The sequence below is a fragment of the Furipterus horrens genome, unplaced genomic scaffold (genome assembly GCF_987537825.1).
Source record: "Furipterus horrens unplaced genomic scaffold, mFurHor1.1.pri manual_scaffold_9, whole genome shotgun sequence".
Taxonomy (NCBI): Eukaryota; Metazoa; Chordata; class Mammalia; order Chiroptera; family Furipteridae; genus Furipterus; species Furipterus horrens.
Genome location: NW_028327179.1, coordinates 27,789,980 through 27,812,926, shown reverse-complemented (window position 1 = coordinate 27,812,926; position 22,947 = coordinate 27,789,980). Strand labels below are relative to the sequence as shown.

The 22,947-nt window shown below is 38.5% G+C and overlaps 1 long non-coding RNA gene across 7 annotated transcripts in view; it reads right to left on the bottom strand.

Moving 5' to 3' along the window:
• LOC150001480 (uncharacterized) overlaps positions 1 to 22,947 on the bottom strand; it is a 139,832-nt gene that overhangs the window by 74,767 nt on the left and 42,118 nt on the right. For all 7 annotated transcript variants that reach the window (XR_016513043.1, XR_016513039.1, XR_016513044.1 and 4 more), the window contains exon 2: positions 2,167 to 2,278. This is a non-coding gene — a long non-coding RNA (uncharacterized LOC150001480). The remainder of the gene's footprint in view (positions 1 to 2,166; positions 2,279 to 22,947) is intronic.

Genomic DNA, 22,947 nt, shown 5'->3' with positions numbered 1-22,947 from the left:
TCATTGAGCCTCCCTTTACTTATCTTTGAAATGGGCATAATGTTTACTTCATAGTGTTGAGATAAGAATTAAAGGAGATATTACATGCCAACTACTTAGCAGAAAGCCTAGGGCACAGTAAGTGGCTAATATGTAGCAACTATTGGCAATAGGGACTGCAAATAATATTTAGTAGGGCAATTATTTCCTGATTTAAAAAAATAGTAGAATGAGAATGGAGTGGCTCAAATCAAAGTGACCTAAAAGGTTCCTCCTCAATCAGGAGAGTCGGTGAGGATTGAAATGCATGTTCTGAGCCAACTTGTGGTTCTTGTCAAGCACAAAGACAAGATGCCTAAAGTCCATCTAGGAAACAGGTAACACTGTCCCTGTCTCCCTGAGATTCCTCCCTAGAACTGATGCTGTCCATCACTTTTGGCAAATCACTTAATATCCATTTGTCAATATCCTCCTATAACAAATTAGAAAGATGGTTCCTGCCTTTCTCTCCTCATGAGATTGTTTATGGAGAGAAAACCAATTCATTCATTTATATCTATTCCGTCCAAAGCAGAATGTGGAATGGTCTCTACCTACAGAGTTCACATGTTATATCCACTGGCCGCAGGATCTTTATTATTTATCTAAAACCCTTTGCTTACTGCTTAACACATAAACACACACACACACACACAACAGATAAAAATGTTTATCTATTATGTTATTCTCCAAAATACATCAATTTAAAATGCATCTTAACAATGTAATGCTGACTAAGACCTTAGGGGAGAGGGTGCCCTTTGTTGCCGGGTACCTGAAGCAGGTGGTCTATGTGAAGAGCTAGCTTTACGCCTGGGTACACAATTCAGTTGTCTATTCATTTCAGATAATAAAGTATTCAGCGAATACCTATTTTTCATAATGGATCAGATAGAGATGGAAACTAGAAGACTTTTGAAAGTTTTATCTGAAAGTAACATGATTTAATTAGGGTCTCTCCTTTGAATTACTAAACTGTTAGATGGGGGTAGGGTTTTTTCTAAACCCTATATTTTTTACACTTTTCCAAGGTGCTAGAATATATGTGAGATATTAAAATTAAGGCACGGCAAGAAAATAATCCATAGGTTTATTTTATATTTATCAATTCATCTGGCTGCAAAGCAAATGAAATAAAGCAGTCACTATATACTGGCCACACCAGTTAAAATCATTTCAGCAACCACTAACAATGACTTGAAGACACATATTTTAGATTAAATTTTGGCCTAAAGAACTGCTGTTAATTCCAGTATGTAAAGAGTCATGGGATAATCTTACAAAATGTTCATAGCTGAGCATTGGATGTTGTCTTCTCTGACACTCTACCGGATTCCTTAAAGAATTGCTCCCTGCGTAGAGCTGGCTAGTACAAACCCTTCCAGCATTTCACTTGAAATTGTTGCTGGTCCTGACTATTCGACTTAGAATTCTTACTACCATTTAGCTATCATCTCAAAAACATAACCAAATATTACTATTCATCTCTTCTGAGACATCATTTTCCTTCAAATAAACCTAATTGGTTTCTTTTCCCACCCACTGTAGTATTAATTTTATTATATATCAGCATTTTTTAAACTTCAGGAATGGAATTGTCTATGAATTTGAAAGCACAAAATCATGGAACACTAGGTTCCCACTCTCCCAACAACAAATCCTCCTGTGGTCCTTTCTGCATAATCAAGTCCAGTACGCATTAGAAATCCCACAGAGTCATCCTCTCTTCTTTACAGGAAAGCACTACTTTTTGGTTTCCTGGGTTTTGTATGATTGTATTCAAGTATTTATTTTACTTTGGAATTTCTGGTTCATTTTTTTTTTCCCTTTCTATCTTATCCCCATTATTCTAAAGCAGGGCGGGGTTGAAGATGATTTACGTTAAAAGAAAAAAATATACAGCCCCACACTAAAATTCCATGGGATTTGAGGTAGGTTTCTTTAGACTTTGGGATGATACTCTTTACCTATATTTATCCATCCCTTTTGGTTTCTTGGATATGGTAAGGAATTCTTACATCTCTGCTACTGGCCTTTGGGATCCAGTAGAATAAATAGAGATGCTCAGGCAATGTCTCTTACATGAATATAATAAATAATGCCTTAAACTGTTTATTTTATTCCCATGTCTTATATAATTTGACATACCATGCAATGCTAGTTCTGCTTGCTGGGTGTCAGTGGCTGGGTAGTGTCATTCTGGTCAGGACTTCCCACAGGTATGGTATCAGTTGAGCCAAAGTGCAGTTATTATTTTCTCCTATAAAATAAAATTTTACCATAGCACATAAGTACAAACATTCTGTTTAATTAAAAATCACTTAATAAAATACAGTAGTCCCTCTCTATATTGCGGTTCACTTATCGCAGCTTCACTGTATCGTGAGATTTTAAAAAATATTATATTTATTTACCACAGATTTTTTGCTATGTCACGGGATTTTGCGGTACTGTATATGTATGTTGTTAAAGTTACATAGGTTTAAGAGTGTAGAATATGTTTAAGAACATAAAAGTGTGGAAAAGGTTAATAAGGGAGTGGGAAAGGTTAATAAGGAACTGGGAATGGTTTATAAGTGTGTGGGAAGGGTTTACAAAGCCTTAAAATATATATAAATACTAAAATAAATGTAAGGTTCCTACTTCACGGATTTTCACCTATCGCGGGGGTGGCGGGCGGGTCTAGAACGCAATACCCGCGATAAGCGAGGGAATACTGTAAACTTACACTCCACATTTGAAAGACTAAAGAAAGTTGCACATGGAGCTAGGGCCAAAGAGGTGCATATGTCTAGGTACAGTTAAAAGCCTCACTAACAGTTACTGTTCTCAGGCAATGTAACCCAAACTCAGTATTTTCCCGAGCTTAAGTAGATCCAAACTTAAAGATAGAACCATCCAGGGCTTGTCCATCTGAAGCTCTTTGAGGATGTTCCTAGGAAGCCTTACCTTTCTTTCTAGTAACAACGGTCTTTGCCAGCTGGTTCTTAGTTTGAAAGGGGAGAAGCGGCGTATTTGTCAAGAATAAAGCTCCATTTGCTTTCTTAAGTTGCTACTTTCTCACCTACCCTAAAGCACACAAAGAGAAGTCCCCCAAAATGGGACACCACTATACCTAATCCACGAGGAATCTCATTGCCACTTCCCAGACCCCACAGCTTCCCTGTAGCTACTCTGACTTGGGTCTGCCTTCTTTTTAAGATGAATCTCCTTCCTTGGAACCCTTTTTAAAGAAAAACTCACTCATACACAACATTCATAGTACTAAAGGTGAAACGTGAGAAAATTTCAGCCTTTACTGTTGTGTTTATAGTGCATTTCAGCTACCAAAGTTATTTAATAACTTACTGAACTTATTTTAAATGCAGCTTTTTGTGAGGACATGAACAACCTATCCAGTAAGCCCTTCCTAAGGAAGTGACAGAAAGATTCCCCAAAATGTGTCCTGCTTGGAAAGTCAGCTGAGAGTTCAGTGCTGAGGAAGTGACAATGAACCTTTGGCAGCGTGGGATGTGCAGAGCAGGCAGAGGAGCCCGGGCAGGCATCAGGACCTCCTCCAGCCACTCTGGACTGAAGGTCCTGGAGGGATGGGGGAGTGAAAAGAAGGAGTGGAAACCGGGGTTGACTTCATGCACCTCTGGCTTGCCTCTTGCCCTCTACGCAGAGCCCAGATATGCTCTGGCAGGATCAAGAGCAGCTGGATAGATTAAGAAAGGCCTTTTGTCCCTGACACTCACTGACAGATCAGATTTGGAGGACAGATATAAAAGAGACAAGCAGAACTTTGGGCAAGTCCATAATGATCTTAATATTCTGAAGCTTACTTTTGACTAGCAAGCGTTGGGTTTTGACATTTTTTAGACAGAAATAGAATCTTTTAGACAAAATTTTTCATTCTATGGATGTTTTGAGGAGAGCTTCACCTCTCTCAACAAAATACTTAACTTTCATTTTAATACATAACACCGAACACTTTTATTTATTTCCCTTTAAAGAAAGATCATTATTAAATGTCTACAAGGAAAACACAGAAAATAAATTCAAAATCTCATTATATGTGCTGTGAGAAACAAACACATAATTTTTTCCCCTCAGTCATTCTAGGGGAACTACTGTGGCCAAAGATGATGTGGAAAACTTCAGCATTAAAAATAATGTCATAAGTAATCCAAAAGGGAAATTAATTTTCACTTTGAAGGTGTTCACTATCACAAACACTAAAATAATGAGTAAGCTGGCTCTCCTGAGACAATGCCACTGTCCCCAGCTGCTTCCCACTGGGCTCCGGTGTAACAAGTCTCTCTCGCAGCCCTAATTTCAGACTCTGTCGGGGGACTTAAGGAGGACATCTCTTCAAGCAATTAGAAGCAATCCATTGTGTTATTTGACACCTCTTCTCCCATTGTTAAGTCACTCTGAATTGGCTGATTTTCCTATTAAGTGAAACTGTCATTGCTATTGAAAAACAACAACAAAATAATACAAGGCAACTTAGAGTGATAGAATCTCATTTTACAGCCCTGTAGGGGCAGCTAATGTGACGGAGTGCCCGTTCACACCCAGATGCAGAGACCCATCTTGGAGTGATGGCTCTGTGGGGAATTTCAGGGCAATGAAAGATAGTGGTAATTTCACTCTTCAACGTGATAGCAGATTTGAAAGTATGTGTAATATAAATAATTCAAATTCATTTCTTATAGTAGTCCGTGTTATTATAGAAAAGATGGAAGTTGAAAAGAAGAAACAAAGGTCCTGAGAAGTCCAATGAATGACTGACTATGTACTGAAAAGTCAGAAGTTGGCTCTGGGCATGCCAGTTACAGATGGGGCTTGTTGGGACCACCTCCTTTCCTGTCCCTTTCTGTCCAAATTGACTCAGCCTAGTGCCTCCTACCACTTTAGGGATGATGATACAGGCTCTGCCACTCCAAGCTCCACACCTTAACTCTCACCTATAAAACTCATAAATATCTTCATCTGTTAGTGGTTTCCACGAGCAGACGCAGATGTGGACCATGCTGTGAACAATCTTAGTGGCACGGAGTTTAAAATTTTTTGCAATCCCCTCAAAATAAAAGGTTTGACAAGTGGAGAAATATGTTATAGATTTTGGGGGGTTGGAGGTCAGGGGGAGGAAGGTAGAGTATCAAAACCTGAATGGGAGAGAAAAGTCAAAAGTAGAAAAAAAATCTTGTACATACATTATCTTCCCTTGCAGTGCTAACATGGAAATAAAAATTAAAGACACTAAAATGACCCTGGGGAGGGGCGTCTATGAAAAATTTTTAAAAGGGATATTTAATGATTAATGTGGCCATGATATCTAAAAAGAACTTTAAGAAACATCTCTCTCCACCCTGATTGGATATTAACCCAATTATTTTAACTTTAAAAATACTTCTCCTAAACAAAACTAAGAAAATAGCAACTGTCAGACAGGATGTAAGAAAGCCCTAGGTTGCTTCTAGCAGCTATTCGGAACTTGCCTGGAATGCTGGTGCATCAGAGGGTGCTTCTGGCCTTTGCCTCTTGCGCTCTCTGGCAGCAGGCTTCCCAAAAGTGAAACGATTCCTTTACTGACTGAGTCTAGTTTCCCTCCTTGCTCTCCCTGAACTAGATTATTAACTTGGTGCTATGCTAGTGACTGTTTATATTGACAGATTTCCTGAGGACTGTTGAAGAGCACTGCCCACGAGGAATCCCACTTTTCTCTTCGTTGTCATATTCATGTAATATATCATTTTAACCTATGAGTTTACTCAACAGAGAGATCACTTAAAAGACCACTTGAGATATAGTATAATATGGATTAATATAGCTAACCCAGGTCATTATAATTTTTACCAGAAATTATTTGATTTTATGCATAAGTAAAAACAAATGTCCTATGTATACAATTATATTTTATTTTAAAGGCCACACTTATTAGAGAAGGACAAGATTAGGATTCTGTAGTTCTCTTTAGTGCTCCCAAGGTATCTTCCTTATAGTCATGCCTGTCTATATGTTAAATTGTGTTTATAATAGTTTCCATAAAGGCTTGTATTTATTTCTGTATATATGTAATTATACACGGATTATATATTTAGACTTGGGTATGAATAAACATGAAATTGTATATACCTTGTTATAATACAAACAATTACAGGTAGAATTTAATATAACATGTCTTTTAAAATCAGGCCTAAAGAGTAGTAGGATTTATTGAAAAGACTGCTGAATTGGATATACAACATGGTTTCTAGCCCCTCCTTTATCACGAATTGGGTAAGTCGCTTAGCCTTTTGGAGCCCCAGTTTCCTTATTTGTAAATTTAAAATAAAAAACAATTATAAATATGTGATGCCTTAAATCATAATAGGGTACCTTGTGCTGGGAAAACTGAGACAGAATTTTCAGTATATGTGTTTCATTTATTGAAGTTCAAAGATTAAGAATAGGACTTCCATTTCCAGTAGCAATGCCAGACAAGACACTACTGGAAACCAATTAGATCCTATATAAACATTTTGATTTGCTGTTGGACTCCCTGGAAGTGGGCAAAATAATCTCCAAGTCCTATCTTTCTCTCTCTCACCCCCCAAATAAAAAGGAACAAGCTGAGTCAACACTGGAGCTTGGAGCAGTGAGCAGATAAATGTGCTGAGCAAGTAGCAAAAGAAAGAGCCTGTGTTATACTAAGGGAAAAAGCCAGTAGGATACTATAAATTCTATTTGGAAACTGAACCTAGGATCAACAGCAAAGAAGGGGAACTGAACCTGAGATGCTGCATTAAGCCAGCACTTTCACAGAGAGCTCATGTGGCTTCAGATTGGGAGTCTTGTCAGCTCCTTGCAGAAACAAACCAAATCTCCACAAGAAAGCATCCTACCATATATCCCACCAGATTCTCACAATTTAGCCTTGGGGAAATATTAGTTCACAATTAAAGATCATCAAGCACATAAGGAGGTATGCCATCTATATTAAAACTGTCAGAAATAGAACAGCTACTTAAGAAATACTTAAAGAATTAGAGAATCAAAAGAATGAGCAAGCAACAGAAAACTATACCAGGGATGATCAGACGGTTCTTAAAAATAACTAAATGGAAAGCTAAATATAAATATAAAATATTTAAACATTGAAAGGAAAAAATAAAACATATTAAGAAGCACAGTAGCTACATGTGAAAGAGATTTAATGAAGCTAGAAATGAATAAATTAACCAAAATATAATCCAGAAGGAAAAACAACTGGAAAATATAAGAATGACTTAAAATACTGAGGATAAAATGTGAAAGTCTAATAAATGTCAAATGAGAGCCCCAGAAGGAAAGAATGAAGCCTATTAAGGCATGATAATAGCTGGGAAATTTCCAGGAATGCTGAAAGCTATTAAACCACAATTTCAGAAAGCACAATAATAAAAAAAGATGTCTAGATATCATATAGTAGTGACTCTGTAGAGCACCAAAGACAAAAGTTTTTAAGGCAGCCAGAGGAGAGACATTACGAAATAATGATCATTTTATGGACAGCAGACTGCTGAACAGTAATAACAGAAAACAGAAAGCAATGGAATGTTCAGTGTTGAGAGGAAGCAGCTATTAACCTTAGACTGAAATAGAAATGTTTGTAGTTAAACAAAAACAGAGTATATCATCAGTAAAGTATATCATCAATAAAGGAACTGTTGCTCTAAAGTTTACTCTTTAGAAAGTAGTATTCTCTGATGACAATTCAATTAATATAGCAGTCAACAACAAAAAGATATTTTTAAAGTTCTCACATCTTTGGAAATAGAGCAATCACTCATTTACCCATTAAGAAATCACAATAAAGTTTTTAAGTATTTGAACCTAAATAATAATGAAAAACTAATATTTTTTAGGAAACTCTACCAGCCATAATGCTTATATTAGAAAAGAAAGAGCTCTGAAAATTAACTAAACGCCCATCTTCAGTATTTAGGAAAGAATAAGAGAATAAACAATGAGAGAAACAATGACAGTAAGAGCAGAATTCCCAAAAACTGAAAACAAAAGTACAACATGAAGGCCAGAAAAGACAAAAGTTAGCTTTTTGAAAAGACTAATGAGACAGATGATTCTTTGGCAAGACCAATTTAAAAAAATACAAATATAATGACTAGAAAGGGAATGTAAATAGATATCGTCGGCAGCCGTCCGTCTCGAGAGACGATGGTGTAGCTTCTTAAGAGTCTATCTGCACCGCCGAGAATGGCTGTGCAGTCCGACTCGGGAGTGACACGGTATCTGTCTCCTCCCGTGTTGAATCGACATCTTACGATGATGCTGGAGTGTCCTCTCCAGTGAAGCTGAAGCTACAGAGCCTGGGCAGGGTGATATGGAGGGTCTGCTGTTGCCCATGCAGCAGACCCCCCCTCTCTTCGCAGCTGAAGGGTCCAAGGGAAAGACGGAGTCCATACAGCTTGGGTTTAGGTGCGCCGCAGGAGTTGCCGGTGTTGACTACAGCGTCAAACCGCCTTAGGGACTCCGGCTCCGGATTTTCTGTCGGGGTTTACTCCCTTAGCCTTTCCCCTGAAGAGGTATGCCGCAAGGCAGCGGAGGTTTTTTGGAGTCAGAGTTTTCCTTCTCTGATGTGCCCTGACTGGAAGATCGAACCAGCGACACTTAGCTCGCAGGCCGACGCTCAATCCACTGAGCTAAACCAGCCAGGGCCAAATAGATATACAACATCATTAAAAAGGAAAATAGCATGAGCAATTTTATGGCAATAAATTTAAAAACCTAGATGAAATGAAATAATTCTTAGGAAAATATAACTTACCAAGACTGACTTAAGAACTACAGAACCACAATAGTCTTAAAACTATCAAAGCAATAGTTTAAAATCTTATAAGGAAAAACTAGGCCTATGTCGCTTTATAGGTGAAATTACTAAACACTCAACAGTTAATTGCTATCTTTTGTAGACTTATGCAGCAAATAGAAAAATAATAAATACTCTCTAAATTACCCTGCATAATCCGGGCTCCAAATATAGACAAGCACAATTTGAGAACAGAAATTATAGGTTCATCTCACTCAAGAACCTCAACAAAATATTACCAAATATTCAAGAACCAACATAAAATATTACTAAGTCCAATGGGGTTTAAAAACTATATAGTTTATCATGACCTAGTTGGGTTTATCCCAGGAATGTGAGAGTAGTTTAATATTAGAGAATCTAGAACTGTGATCCACCAGAATAGAATAAAAGAGAAAACCCATATATAACCTCAATAGAAGTAGAAAAAGCATTGAATAAATTTAATCATTGATTCAACATAAAAAGTCTTAAGCTTTGAAGAGAATAGAATTTTCTTTACATGAATGAAGGTTCTTAACAAAGTCTCAGTAAACATGATTCTTAATGATGAAAAGTTACAAGCATCCTATTTGAAATCAGAACAAGACAAGTGTGCTCACTGTCATGTTTTGATTACCATTAAAGCTGAAGGCTCTAGCCAGACAATAAGAAAAGCAAATAAAAACATAAAAACTAGAAAGGAACAAATCCATCATTAGTTGAAGATAATATAATTATACACAAGAACACTACAATCTAAAAACAACTTGTTAGTAATGATAATAGAGCTTAGTTAGCAAAGTGGTTGGCTCTAAAACCAATGTATAAAAATCAATTGCCTTTCTAAACAATGGTCATAAACATTTTAGAAATGTAATATAAAAAAGGTGTAATATAAAATATCTGGGAATAAATTAACAAAAGTTATATAAGATTTTTATAGAAAAAATAATAAAATAATTGAAAGTCATTAGAGATTTAAATAAATGAAAAGATGTACCATGTTTATGGATAACAATACTTAATATTTTAAAGATATATAGTCTTTCAAATTGACCTATAGATTTAAAATCCCAGAAGGATTGGTCATGGAATTGGTAGCCTAATTAAAAAATTTGTATGGAATAGCGAAGGGCTGAGAAAAACTGAGCCTCCTAAAGAACTGAGTGTGATAACTTGTACCAGGTATGAAGACTTTTTAATAAAGCTTTAATAATTAGGACAATGTAATTTTGGCAGAGTTAGGAAAATTGCAAATGGCGAGTGACAGGATGGAACAGAGAATAGAACCAAACATACATGGAAATGATACAGGATAGTGGTGGTAAGACAGAAGGCACTGAAAGATGAGAGAGAAGGGGGTTGGGAATGATTGCGAATGGCTTCAAGGTTTCTTGTCTGGGGACGATGACACTTCTCTAAAATTAGAAGATGGTGATGATAGCAAGATTCTGTAAATATACTAAAAGCTGTTGAACTATATGTACTTTAAAAAGTGTGAACTTTATTGTATATAAATTCTATGCCAATCATGCTATTGGAAAACAAGTGCTCTGTAGTAATAAAACATCAAGGATAACATTAAAACATTTAAAGTTGAATGACAAAAGAAGTCATTATTCCTGAGGGACACATTCCAAGATCCCCAGGAGAGCCTGAAAGGATCTGCATCTAACAAGTTCCCAGGTGATGCTCATGCCATTCTGATGCTGCTGGGCCAGAGACCACATTGAGAATCACTGATCTGTATACCACAGAAGTGTTGGCCTGTTAGTTGTCTAATCCCCCCTGCTAAGGACTAAAAAGAACAGAGATGTCCATTGTCTAGAACTTAACTATGAAATAAAAATAACAGGAAGAAAATGTGTGTTTTGTTTTAAACCCAAAGTATAAAGGACTTTTTCTTATAATCATCATTCTTTAATTCAGATCACTCCATACACCATAAGTAAAGTTAAAACTGCTAACAGAGAAAAGACTATTGATATTTCTATCAAAGTATATAAAAAAGTTAATTATGGTGTGCACATCTTAAAGATCTCTCTGCCATGTGAGCTAGCTCCAGAAATACTTGCCATAGAACTGAAATAGAAATGATTATATGAGTAAATTATCACCCACACTCCTTGCATGCATCATTTCATACCGTAGCCTTTTCTCTTTTCAAGGAATAATGGTTTTACATTTTACTTTCTGATGGCACTCTAATTGCTAAATATAATAGGGACATTATGCTACAAAGTTAAAAGATTCCAAGTGAAAAGATAACTCACATATAGTAAGCTCATCCAGCCAGAGTCTTTCAGATGTGTGCTGCTTTTTTCCAGCTACCCACCCCTCGCCCCAATTCTGAACTCTGATGGAATGATCAAAACTAAATATGATGGCAGAAAAAACAAACAAACAAAAAAACTAAAAGGGATCCTAGAATTTACCTAGTCCCGGCATCTGCAACTATGACCCACTGGCCAAATCTAGGACCCTGCCTGCTTTGTAAATAAAATATTATTGGAAAACAAGCATACCTGATGACCATATTTGTATGGCTGCTTTCATACCACAATGACAGGGTTAAGTAGTTGCAACACAGGCTATGTGGTCCAAAGCCAAAAATATCTACTATCTCATCCTTTCCCAAAAGAGTTTGCTGACCCCTGCTCTAGCTCAACCTGATCATTTCGCAGGTGAGAAAATTTATCCCGAAGAGAGAAAGAGGTAGCTTGGGGTCATACACTCAGACAGATACAGGATTGCAGAATGCCAGGCATTGTCCTCAGCAGCCCCTGTAAGAGCTTTGGTTCCTGAAAGCCAAAGCCATCCTTCATGTATTAGTAGAGAAGGGGACGCTGCAGTAAGTTTGCATCTCATTACAGTTTTCAAAGAGCCCTCCATATGACAAACCCAAAAAGAACAGTGTGACAGAAGCATGCTTTGATGTTAGTCCAAAATGGATAAATGGCATCTTTTTTTCACACTTGCACAAAACACATGAGCAGCCTAACATTTAAGGCCTGTTTCTAATAATGAAAAGATCCTTTTTCATTGATGAGAGACTCACAAGCATCATCTTGTCTTTCAAATATTCTGTCATGTAACATTCTCCCCACTGTCCAAAGCTTTCAGGAGATAGTGCCTGATGCTTTGAATTCTTTCTCAAGTTATTAGATTCACCAAATTGACAAAAGCACATGGGTGAGTGTGTGTGTGTTTACATAGTATTTTATGTACTTTATGCATCTGTGTCTAAAATAAAATGTGAAGGTGCTAGGTGTCATTGGTTTCCCAGTCTCTCTTAAGTGTGTGTTAATATGTATAGTCTACAAATGAACAAAGATGTCTATTCTGTAAATAAACCCAAATTCTGTGCTTTCAGGTAAGTGCACAGAGTTGTACAATGAGCTGAAAGGATCTGAAGGTTAGATTAGAACTGGAACCCAGGCAGCCTGCATGCAGGGCCCACGTGTACCCAGGATTAATATTGCTTCAGAGAATCAGCCAGCTCCACAGGGCCGGGGCCAGAGCTTGTACCTCCAAAGCCTCACATGGGACTGGCACACAGTGGGGGCTGACAAGGAATCACCATTGCATGTGTTCATTTATCAGTACTTTATTGGCTCTCCCCTCTGTGCCAAGAACCCATTGTGCTGAGACTGATACACAAAGAGAGTAAGAGGCTCTCACTGTCTGATGGGAAGGTCATTGTCCAAGGACATGCTAATACAACATCTGCCAGGTCTCCCGTGAAGACAGCTCTGGAGAAGACATTCGAGCAGAGCCCTGAAGGAAGGACAGGGGCTTGCCACAGCTACATGCACATTCCAGGGAAATGAAAACTCGATTTTAGTGTCACTTCTCTTAGGAGATTTCGACTTCTCAGTCTTGTTTAGATATCCCTCTTTTCTGTTGCCCTAGCCTACATCTGTCACAGGACTTTCCTCTCTGCATTGCCTCCAGTAGGTATTCAGTAAATGAGAGAATGATGTGTGAGTGAATCAATGGGTGATCGACTTAATGAACAGAGAGGAGGCACAGGTGTGAACCACTATGGCCTGTTCAGGAAATTGTTGCTATGGGTAGCAAACAGGGAGAAGGGCCAGGCCTGCTGGGAGCAAAGGCTGGAGAAGTATGTCAGGGTAAGATTATGGAGGACCCTGTACAACACCCTAGGAATTTAGACGGTTATCATTTCAGCAATTCCTTGTTGGTCCCTGCGACGTGCCAATCCTGTGTTAGGTTCTCAAGGTGCAGGCTCTGGCCCTGCCCTGTGGAACTGACCGATTCACTGGATTAACGTTAACTATGGGTACGCACGGGCTCTGGATGCAGCTTCATGGGCTCCAGCTGTAATTTACCCTTCACTAGCTCTGTGGCCTTCAGTTTCTCAGTGCTTCTGTCCTTAGCTGTAAAATCAGAGCAATACTAACTCATAGTTGTTGTGATGATTAAAATGAGATAATGTATACAAGACTGCCTTGCACATAGGAAGTACCCAGTGAATATTAGGCACTCTTATTGGGGCAAACAGACATTGAACAAAGACTTTCAGATGTGTTGGAGAGTCCAGAGTGCGATGAGTGTAAGGGGGCAGCTGGGGCTGGGCAGGGGGGCTGCCAACACCACCTGCAGATTCAAGGGAGGCCTGTCTAGGGGAACAGTGGGTGGAAAGATGTCCCCGGGTGAGATACAGAGGGAAGAGATTTTTGTGAGAGTGAAGTGAAAGTCACAGCAGTCTGGCTACAGCTTCTTTGTTGAGAAAAGTGGGCAGAGAAGAGGGCCTAGAATTGAAGCTGGAAAGGCAGGCAGGTGGCAGCTCATGGAGGCTCTGATGAGCCAGGGTAATATTCTTGTCTTTGCCCTGAGATGAAGCATGGGAGTGACAAAACTAGAATTTTGTTTTTAAAAGATGGACAGAAATGAACTCAAGAGAATAGGAACTAAATGAATTCATGGTTGATCAGATATAAGAGAAAGGAAGGAAAGGAAGGTAAGATGTCTCACAGACATCTTGAATGGAGAGTGTGCCATTTAAAGACATAGGGGGACTTCCGGCCAAGATGGAGGCTTAGACAGACACGCTAGGTCTCCCTCTACAACTAGAGAGGAATACAACTACTTCAAAACAAAGGATAACTAGAAATTCCAGAAAATAAAACTACACGGAAGCCCAACATATGAAGTTATAAACCAGCGGTGCCATTTGGGCAGGTAAGAGTTAAAGAGGGCAGCGCTGTTTGCCATCGCACCTGAGATCGGGCGGGGCGGCAAGAAATCCCGGCTGCGGTCGGGCCCCTGGCAGTGCGCGACCCCAGCGCTGGGGAGAGCAGCCACCGCATCGCCTTGAACAGTGAGGCCCAGGGGGGCGGGAGGACGGATCCCGGTCTCCTAGCTGAATAACTGTGTGAATCCATCTTGGACCCCCGCCCCCAAAGAAAGCACCACAGGGCTGCGAAATAGGTCGCAGACAGGCGCCGGTCGCTGACTTGTGACGCGTACACAGGCACTGCCCCCGACAGCCGGCCCAAGAAAACAAAACGCATCTGTCAAAATGAGGCAGACAACTATAGAAATCCCGGTGACACAGCTCACCAGACAACAGATAGAGAACCTGACAGATGAACAGATAAGAAACCTGTCAGAGGCTCAGTTCTGGGCCATTGTTATCAGGTGGCTTACAGAATTCACAAAAGAGCAGGAAAAAGATAAGAAAGAAGCGAAAAACTTTCATAACGAAAGGAACAAAACCGCATACGAGACAGATGGTGAGGAAAAAAAATCCAGAGTTCATTTCAACAAACTGGAATATGGAGAAGGAACAAGCAGTCAACCAATGCAGCGAGAGGAAATGGGAAGCAACAATGAGAGGATCAGAAACCTCTGGGACAGCTATAAAAGGCCCAACATAAGAATCATTGGTTTGCCAGAGAATGAGGAAGATGAACTAGAACTTGAAAAATTGAGTGAAAATATAATAAAGGAGAACTTCCCAGACTTGGGGAAGGGAATAGACTTGCAGGTCCAGGAAGCAAGGAGAGTTCCCAAGAGACTGGACCCAGGGAGAACCACTCCAAGACACATTATAATCAAAATGTCAAAAATTAAAGATAAAGAGAGAATCTTAAGAGCAGCAAGAGAGAAGAAAAGAATTATGTACAAAGGGGTCCCAATTAGACTATCAGCTGACTTCTCAAGGGAAACCCTACAGGCAAGAAGGGACTGGCAAGAAATATTCAAAGTAATGAAAATCCAAAACCTACAACCACGAATACTCTATCCAGCGAAATTGTCATTCAGAATAGAAGGACAGAGAAAGTGTTTCCAGGACAAAATAAAACTGAAAGAGTTCATTAGATCCAAACCACTGTTATATGAGATGTTAAAGGGACTGGTTTAAAAAACAGAAGCTAGGGAGATGAAACAAAGGCAAACTAAACAGGCAACGAGAGTGGAAAAGGAACTGTGGGTACGGGAAGCATATTGGGGGGAGGTCAACAGGGAGGGGGAGTGGGGAGAGGGAGGGAGATGATATAGGAATTGGGGATCATGGTAGGAGGGAATGGAATAGATGGAGAGAGGTTGGGAGGAACTGTATGCACAACTAATGGACATAATCTAAAAGGGGGGGACAACTGGAGGGAGGGGGGCCACCGGGTGGAGGGGAGCAGAGGGAAGAGAAATTGGCACAAATGTAATATTTTAATCAATAAAACACATTAAATCTGAAAAAAAAATAAATAAAGACATAGGAACATGAGAGGAAGAACAGATTTTCAAAGTTGAAAGATGACAGCAGTAGAAATAAAGGTGCCAGCATGGATGGAGATGAAGTTCAGAATAGAAGTGAGCACAGGAACCCGGGTATGGATGAGACTGAAACGAAAGTACAGAACGTGAGAAGAGAACCAAGATGGAGTCTGGGAGAAGAGGAATCCAGAGGAAACTGAACAGAAGTAATCAATGAGTTCAATTAAAAACTAGATATTGAATCACAGAAACCAAGGGAGGAGAAGAATAAGGAAGATATGGTCATTTTTAATAAAAACTAAAAATGGTCCACTGGATTTGGCAATTACAATATCTTTTAACAGGGTCATCTAAAACTCTCCTAGACCCTGAACACTCTGAGTTTTGGCGATCCCATTCCATAGTATAGCAAACATAAAAGTGTAGGAAATTCCTTATTAAATTTATATCAAAATTTTTCCCTTTGAAATTAGTACAAATTAAATTTTCTACTTTTCTTTTTGCATTTAAGCCAATTAATTTTTCTGTAGATCTCAAAAGTCTTATAGGTTCTTGTAAACCCAGAGGACTTAGGGTCTAAATCAATGGTCACCACACCCAGAGAGGGCTCAGTGGGTCAGAGAGTAAGTGATGAAGTGAAGACAGTAAGTGTGGCCTTTCTTTCACACGTGTAACTAGGAAAGAACGAAAAGAGAAAGAGAGGCAAAACGGGGGATAAAGTTCAGGGAGGATATAGTTTATTTGAAGTTAGAGTTTTCACACTGTTTGGAAGGAGAAAAAGGGTTAATGATGCAGGAGAGACTAGGAATATTTGATGAAAAATGCTACTTAAGGAGAAGGCCGATAGCAAGGGATCCAGAACATATGGAGAATTCACCTTTTTGAAAGTCACTAATCTGAGTCCAGATGGAAGGAGAGAAGAACAAGTGGGTGGATAGATGTTCACACCCTATAGCTATTATTAATAAACTGTTAAACTCAAGACCATCAAGCAGCTCCAGTACCACGACTCAGCACTGTGCTTCTAAAGATCATAGAATAACTAGAGGGGCACTGGGAGGTTATAGCAGTTAACTCTGTATTTCATACATAACCCAAAGTCCTCTGTGATGCAGAACTGTGTAGATGCCTATTGGGGTTTGGCTCTGGTTCTTTTATGAGCCCAGAAGAGGCAAGTAGTGTCCAGGAGTAAAATGCCCACCTGTGTCAAACAAATGGACTTGTGAAAGGCAGCATCTGATAGATTAGTTGATCTACACAGAGAAAGCAGGAGGTATATGGAAAGTGCATTAACTCTTTGGGGCCACTGGGGCAACATTAGTAAATCATTGCTACAGTTCTAAATGGTTCCCCTATGGCTCCAAAGAGTAAATGCATCCCCCAAAGTCTCAGATGGTCCCAGGTGGTCATTTGCCCTCTGAGACTGACCTGGAGTGATTACAAGTGCTTTTCAAGAGCTGGGTCAGTTGTCCAATTTCCACTTTACAAATAAGGAAACTGAAGTTTATTCTAGGCCACTCGGCCAGTTAATGACAGAGCTTACATTAGATATTAGCCAGCTATGGTGGTTACCTAATTAGGATTGCTTTCCAGTGATCAGGATAGTAAATGTCTGTCATTCAAAATGTAATTGTTCAGTGTGAAATATTCCATATTTTTCCCCATGGAGTAGACAAATGGTTCCAATAAGATGGAATTAAATGATCTTTTGCAAAAATGTTATTTTAGTTGTGGCCTTTTGTTGTTAGATGGTTGTCACTTATAGAAATAGAAATGAAAACTCAAGTTAATCAAGGAGGTAGGAAGTTGTTTCATAATAGATTTTGGGAGCAGGGCCCAAGTTTGGTGAATGTGTTTATCAGGCTCATGAGTTGAATAAATTGAATCATCTTTGAAGGTGTTGCTGGAGGGGCCAGGAGACTTTCAGAACTGAAGGGGGTTTGGGATACTTGACTCACAGGGACTTATTTTACAAATGAAAATACTGGCCCCCGAGTGCCCAGTCAGGCCTTTGTTTCCCCTTAAGCACCCTAAGTGAGAAAGCCAGTTATCTGGTTATCTGAAGACAACAACAAGAAGGGGCTCCCAGGACTTCAAGTCTAGAGGCCCCTTCCAGAGAGGTGGAGAGAGAGAGAGAGCATTTCACATGGTCATTAGGATAGCTCAGGTTTATTGTTAAAAAAAAATCATTACCAATTCTTTGCAAAACATATATTCAGCTAGGATGCCTTCTCTCCCTCCATTCAAAGGAAATGACAAAGTATGTAGGAGAGGGGGCAAGAAAAAGTAGTCACTAAATGATAAGCATGTAAAATTTAAGTCAAGAAAGTTCTATGACAGGACTTATCCACCTCTACATTTCAAAGCTTACTTGCAAGGTCAAGGGCTTCTAGGAATTTCATGACCAGATACCCAATTATGAATTTTCTAGAAAGAGAAAAGTAAAAGCTGCAACAATAAACTGTACTCTGGGACACAATTAAATCTTTAATATTTATATGATGCTTCCTAGTATATCATGAATGTGTTATTACCAAGTTCGCAGAGAAGAGCAGTAGTCTGTGTAATCTTTATCTAAAATGGTAGTTTTTTGGTCAGTGGACCAAGAATGAGGGTAACTCAGGTTCTGGGGTTGCATAGAATAGGGCATTGGTTTTGTTTGTTTTGTCTGTCGTGTCTTTTGTGATTAGGTTTAGAACATAAGTGCCAAAATAACAAGGACTTCCCTGTTGATGGGTTGGCCGAGTTCAATGAGTTTTGCAAACACAGGAAAAGCAGATTTGAGCATAGGCAGAAGGGTGACTCAAAAAGGAAATGTAGCTTTCTTGCCCAAATAAGAGATGCATGTGATTATTAAAATAAATACATGGATCAGATAATTACAAATGCATTAATCTCTTTGGGGATTTGGGACTTCTCTAATACATGTAAGTTAAGAATTGTTATTAGTGAATTAATTAATAATAATCCCTTGCATTTTGTATGCCATTTTACATGTTACAAAGGGCTTTCACCTGTTATGACTTTGATGTTGATGTGGACAGGTCAAGTGTTATTATCCCCATTTAACAGATGAGCAAATTGAAGCTGCAAATGGTCCAGGGCCCTTTCCATAGACAACACTGCCTCTACGGTCCCTCTCTGATAACTTCTTTGCTCAAGGGCTGAACCTTTAAGCATGACTGTTATTTAATACAAATATTGATGGAAGATGTGCCCACCCTGTCCTGAAAATAAAAGTCTTTGTGAATCCAAGTAAGCCACCTTTTTCTAGCAAAAAAGATTAAAATAAATTAAGGAGAGTACAAATTAAACTATGACATCAGTTGGTGGTAGGAATGTAAAAAGAATCCTAATTAATGAATTTGTTAATGGCTTTTCCCACTTTGCAGGATGCCCAGTTATCAATGCCAATGAGTTTCAGGCTTTGGCCATGACATTAATCTGTTTCTCCAAAAGCCATTTTCATTCACACCTGAGTTAAGGTTACCCACGTTGCACAGCGCACTTAGGCCAGCCCCGTGGAGGTTCTGAAAGCCCCAACCAGTGCTCCTAAGAATCTGTAAAATGTGCTCTGCATGCCAGCTGTTGTGCTCCTTCGATCCCCAATTTGCATACGATGCATTACTCAACCAGAGAGGTTTTTCTTTCTGTTTCACCAAACGCAGGTGCACAATCATTCCATGAGAGCTCTCGTAAATTACCCCCCAAGGTCCAAGGTCTGAAAAAACTTTTCATAAAGACGATGAAAAACCACAGTATTTGTACTTTTTTCAGTCTTCTGAAAAAGTCTTCTGCCTGCTTGTAGCAACCTCACAAATGGTACCAGTCTTTGTGAGAAGGGTTTTTTTGTTGTTGTTTTTTAGCTGGTGTAGGTTTGTAGAAAATTACCTTCCAAAACCACAAATAAGTAATGAAATGAAATATACCGGCTCACTTAGCATTCTGAAAAATCCCACCAAATTCCTTTAAAAAAATATTTACTTTAAAAATCTTCCCAGATACTTAAGAATTCTTCTCAAGCATTATTCTTTTCTTCTGCAGCCATTTTCTCTAAAATGTACTCATCTCACACCAGGAACACCAAACTGAAATCTCTGGTGGAAAAAGTTTCCTTTCTTCCTCAGTTATGTGTATGTGCACAGATGATTACTGGGGTAGAATAAAGGGACTATGAAACTTTAGACATAAATAGAAAATTTTGGCTAATTAAAATATGGAGTGTCTTTAGCCTTAATTCAGTATTCTGTAACCAGAAGTCCTAAGGGTATATAAAAGACCAAATATTTATCCTGTGTGCAAATCAGGCCCCAGTAATAATATTTATTCTATATCTCTTTAAAAATGTCAAAAATTATATCACATCTCATATAGAGAAAAATGTGTGATTTCATACAAACTAAGGATTTCCTTAATCAGATTTCACTCACCAGCAAATAGGATGATTTTGAACTTACTGTTTCTCCATATAAAATAAACTTTCATTGATGTGAAGTATTGCTTTACTCTAAATTTTCAAAATAATTAAATAGAAATATAAGGAAAGAACAGACATTTTCTCCAAGTAACTCCTTTCATTCTCAAGCTTTGTTCAAAGGGTGGGCAAATACTGTGAAAGACAAGAACAAAACAAAACAAAACAAAACAAAAAAACACCTCCTCTACTTTTTCTTTTAACTTAGTTTCCAAGTCATATTTTATGATCACATTTAGGATCGCTGAACTTTTAATGAACACATTTTATAGGAAAAAAAAAAAAAGAATTGTAATTGGTATCCTTTAAACTCCAGATAAGGCAAAGTAGAGCCTTAAATTACTTGCAATAATAGTTAGATCAAAAGGACATACATCATTTCATATTAGACAGTATTCTGTCGGCTAAACTCAGACTACCAACCTCACATCACCCCACATCAGCTACCTGGGTGGATCACATCTCTTGATGTCACCTAAGTAGCATGTGCTTGTAGAAGTTACCCTGAGACAAGTGAACTCAAACACAGCTTCGGGGTCAACTTCTGCCCTTTGTGGAAAAAAATAATTTTGTGCCATAAATACAAGCAGTTTGTCAAATTCTTTTATCTTAAATATACTTTCTAGTCAACTCTCTTTACTTTCTACCGATCAGGCCATTGAAAGAAATAAAAAGGATTTTTGTAAAGTTTTGTCCTTCAACAACACTGCACTCTGGACATGAAAATATATACGCCTGTACCCTTTTCTAAAGCCACTAGTCATCTGCCCTCGCCCGTCCTCGCCTGGAGCTCAAGGCTCATGATCCTTTTATTCATGGGACCGGTTTCCTGTCCATCTTAGATTGTGCCAACTTGCCTTCTACAGCAGATTGTTGGTGATAAACAAATGGCGTGAGTTATAGCAATAATGGTGATGATAATGAATTCTAAAACACCTAACTAATCCCAGTGAACTCTGTGATGTTAAGGCCCTGGAACACACGGTTGACTAACAGTGATAATGACGGAAAACAAGGTGATAAATCACTATGCAGATTGCTGGTGGCCTATAATTGTCTCAAAAGGAGGGTATTTTGTAACAGACCAATCCCTTTTAAACAAATATGTGTATCATTATAGACATACAGCACTATGTCTGTACAATTTTGACAACAACCTGCTCCATAAAATACAGAGACACCAAACAATTTGGACAAACACTCCTAAGGTCAAAGGTTACGGGAGGTGAGAATTAAGGTTGTTTTTTCTCTTTCTTGAATGTTGCATTGTTCCTGGATTTGTAAGCATAACTTTAGAGACTCCACCAATATAAACACCAAACTACCTAGTTATGAGCCTGTGTTTACACAGTCCGGATCAAAAGCACAGACACTCAACTCAGACTCATTTGCATTTGCTGCCAAAAATGTTTTGATTCGTCTTTTGAGAAGTAGCAGTAATTCATATTTTGATGCCATTTACTCTCAAGGTTAATATATATTTACAAATTTTATAAAAGGCCTCATATTCTTTACCATATTGCCAGTACTTTCTTTTCTTTTGAGTAGCATTGTTCTTTTCTAAGGCACTGATTGTGTGGCAGATCATTGCAGGGAGCACAGATGAAAAGCCTGTTATTACAAAGGATTAAATTACAATTCTTAGTGAACCATGGCCAAACTATTTTTTTCTGAGCCCGGGGAGAATTGGAAATAGGAAATGTTATGCCTTGAAAAGGGGTGGGAACAGTTAAGTGGATGAGGAAGAATAACCATCCTAGTAAGTATTATTAAATTCTCTTCAAGTAAAATCATGAAGCAAATAGAAGATGATGAAGTCTGTAAACTATCCAAATGATCAGGAATAATAAGCAAGTGAGTTTATTAGGAGTAATGATATCATGGGATGAATTGTTATTGAATTAGAAAGATGAGTAAGGAAAAGAAACTAATAGATGTAAGCATATGCATGTGAAATGTGAATACACAAAAACTATTAGATGCCATCTTCACTTCAGCATCTTCAGGGTTTGGAATATGAGGACAGAGGACCTAAGATTGGCAAATCACTGACCAATTGCACATGAGCTCTCTCTTGGGAATGATGACAAAATGCAGTGGGAAAATAAAATGAAAGGGAGTCTCTACCAACGGTTCTTAGAACAGGATAAGCAAGCACTGTCCCAAAAGCCTAACCTTCAAAAATGAGAAGGAGAAATCACTTCTGTTTGAGATTCCAAACACCAAGAAGTATCATATAACCTGACAGTGAGGGGGGGGCGGGGGTGTGTGTGTGTGTGTGTGTGTGTGTGTGTGTGTGTAAATAAATTTGGGGAAGAAAACACTATACATAAGAGATGTTTTGAAATTCAAATCCAAAATATGTTAATGCATATGGAGGAAATGAAGGATTTAGGTGCCCAGTGGCATGGAGAATATGAAGGAGGGGAAAAAAAAAAAGACAATTTGGCTGTGTGCTGTCATTATGACGGAATCTACAGGATGTCATTGTGGTTTCTGCTAGTGTGTCACTATAAGAATCAGGAAAAAACTCCACATGAAATGCTGTTGTAAAAAGTTCAAAAATATACACATATGGTTTCCCATGTTTTTCAAGTATAATGGTAGATGCTTAGGATAAAAAGGTGGATGAGGTACAATCCATGCTCATTAAGTATTTTGGAGAAAAGAGAGACACTCAAGCAGATGAACCCAGTTTAAAATAAAAATGAAGCAAATACAAAAAGGATATGTAGTACAAAAGAAGCTAAAGAGCTATAACTTGCTTCACCTAGAGAAATCAAGAAATGCTTTGGAAAGGGGTATGTTTGAATTGGATCTTGAAGGATGAGCAAGAGTTCTCCAGACACAAAGAAAATAGATGCCAAGTATAAGATGCATGCAGCGTGATGAGTTC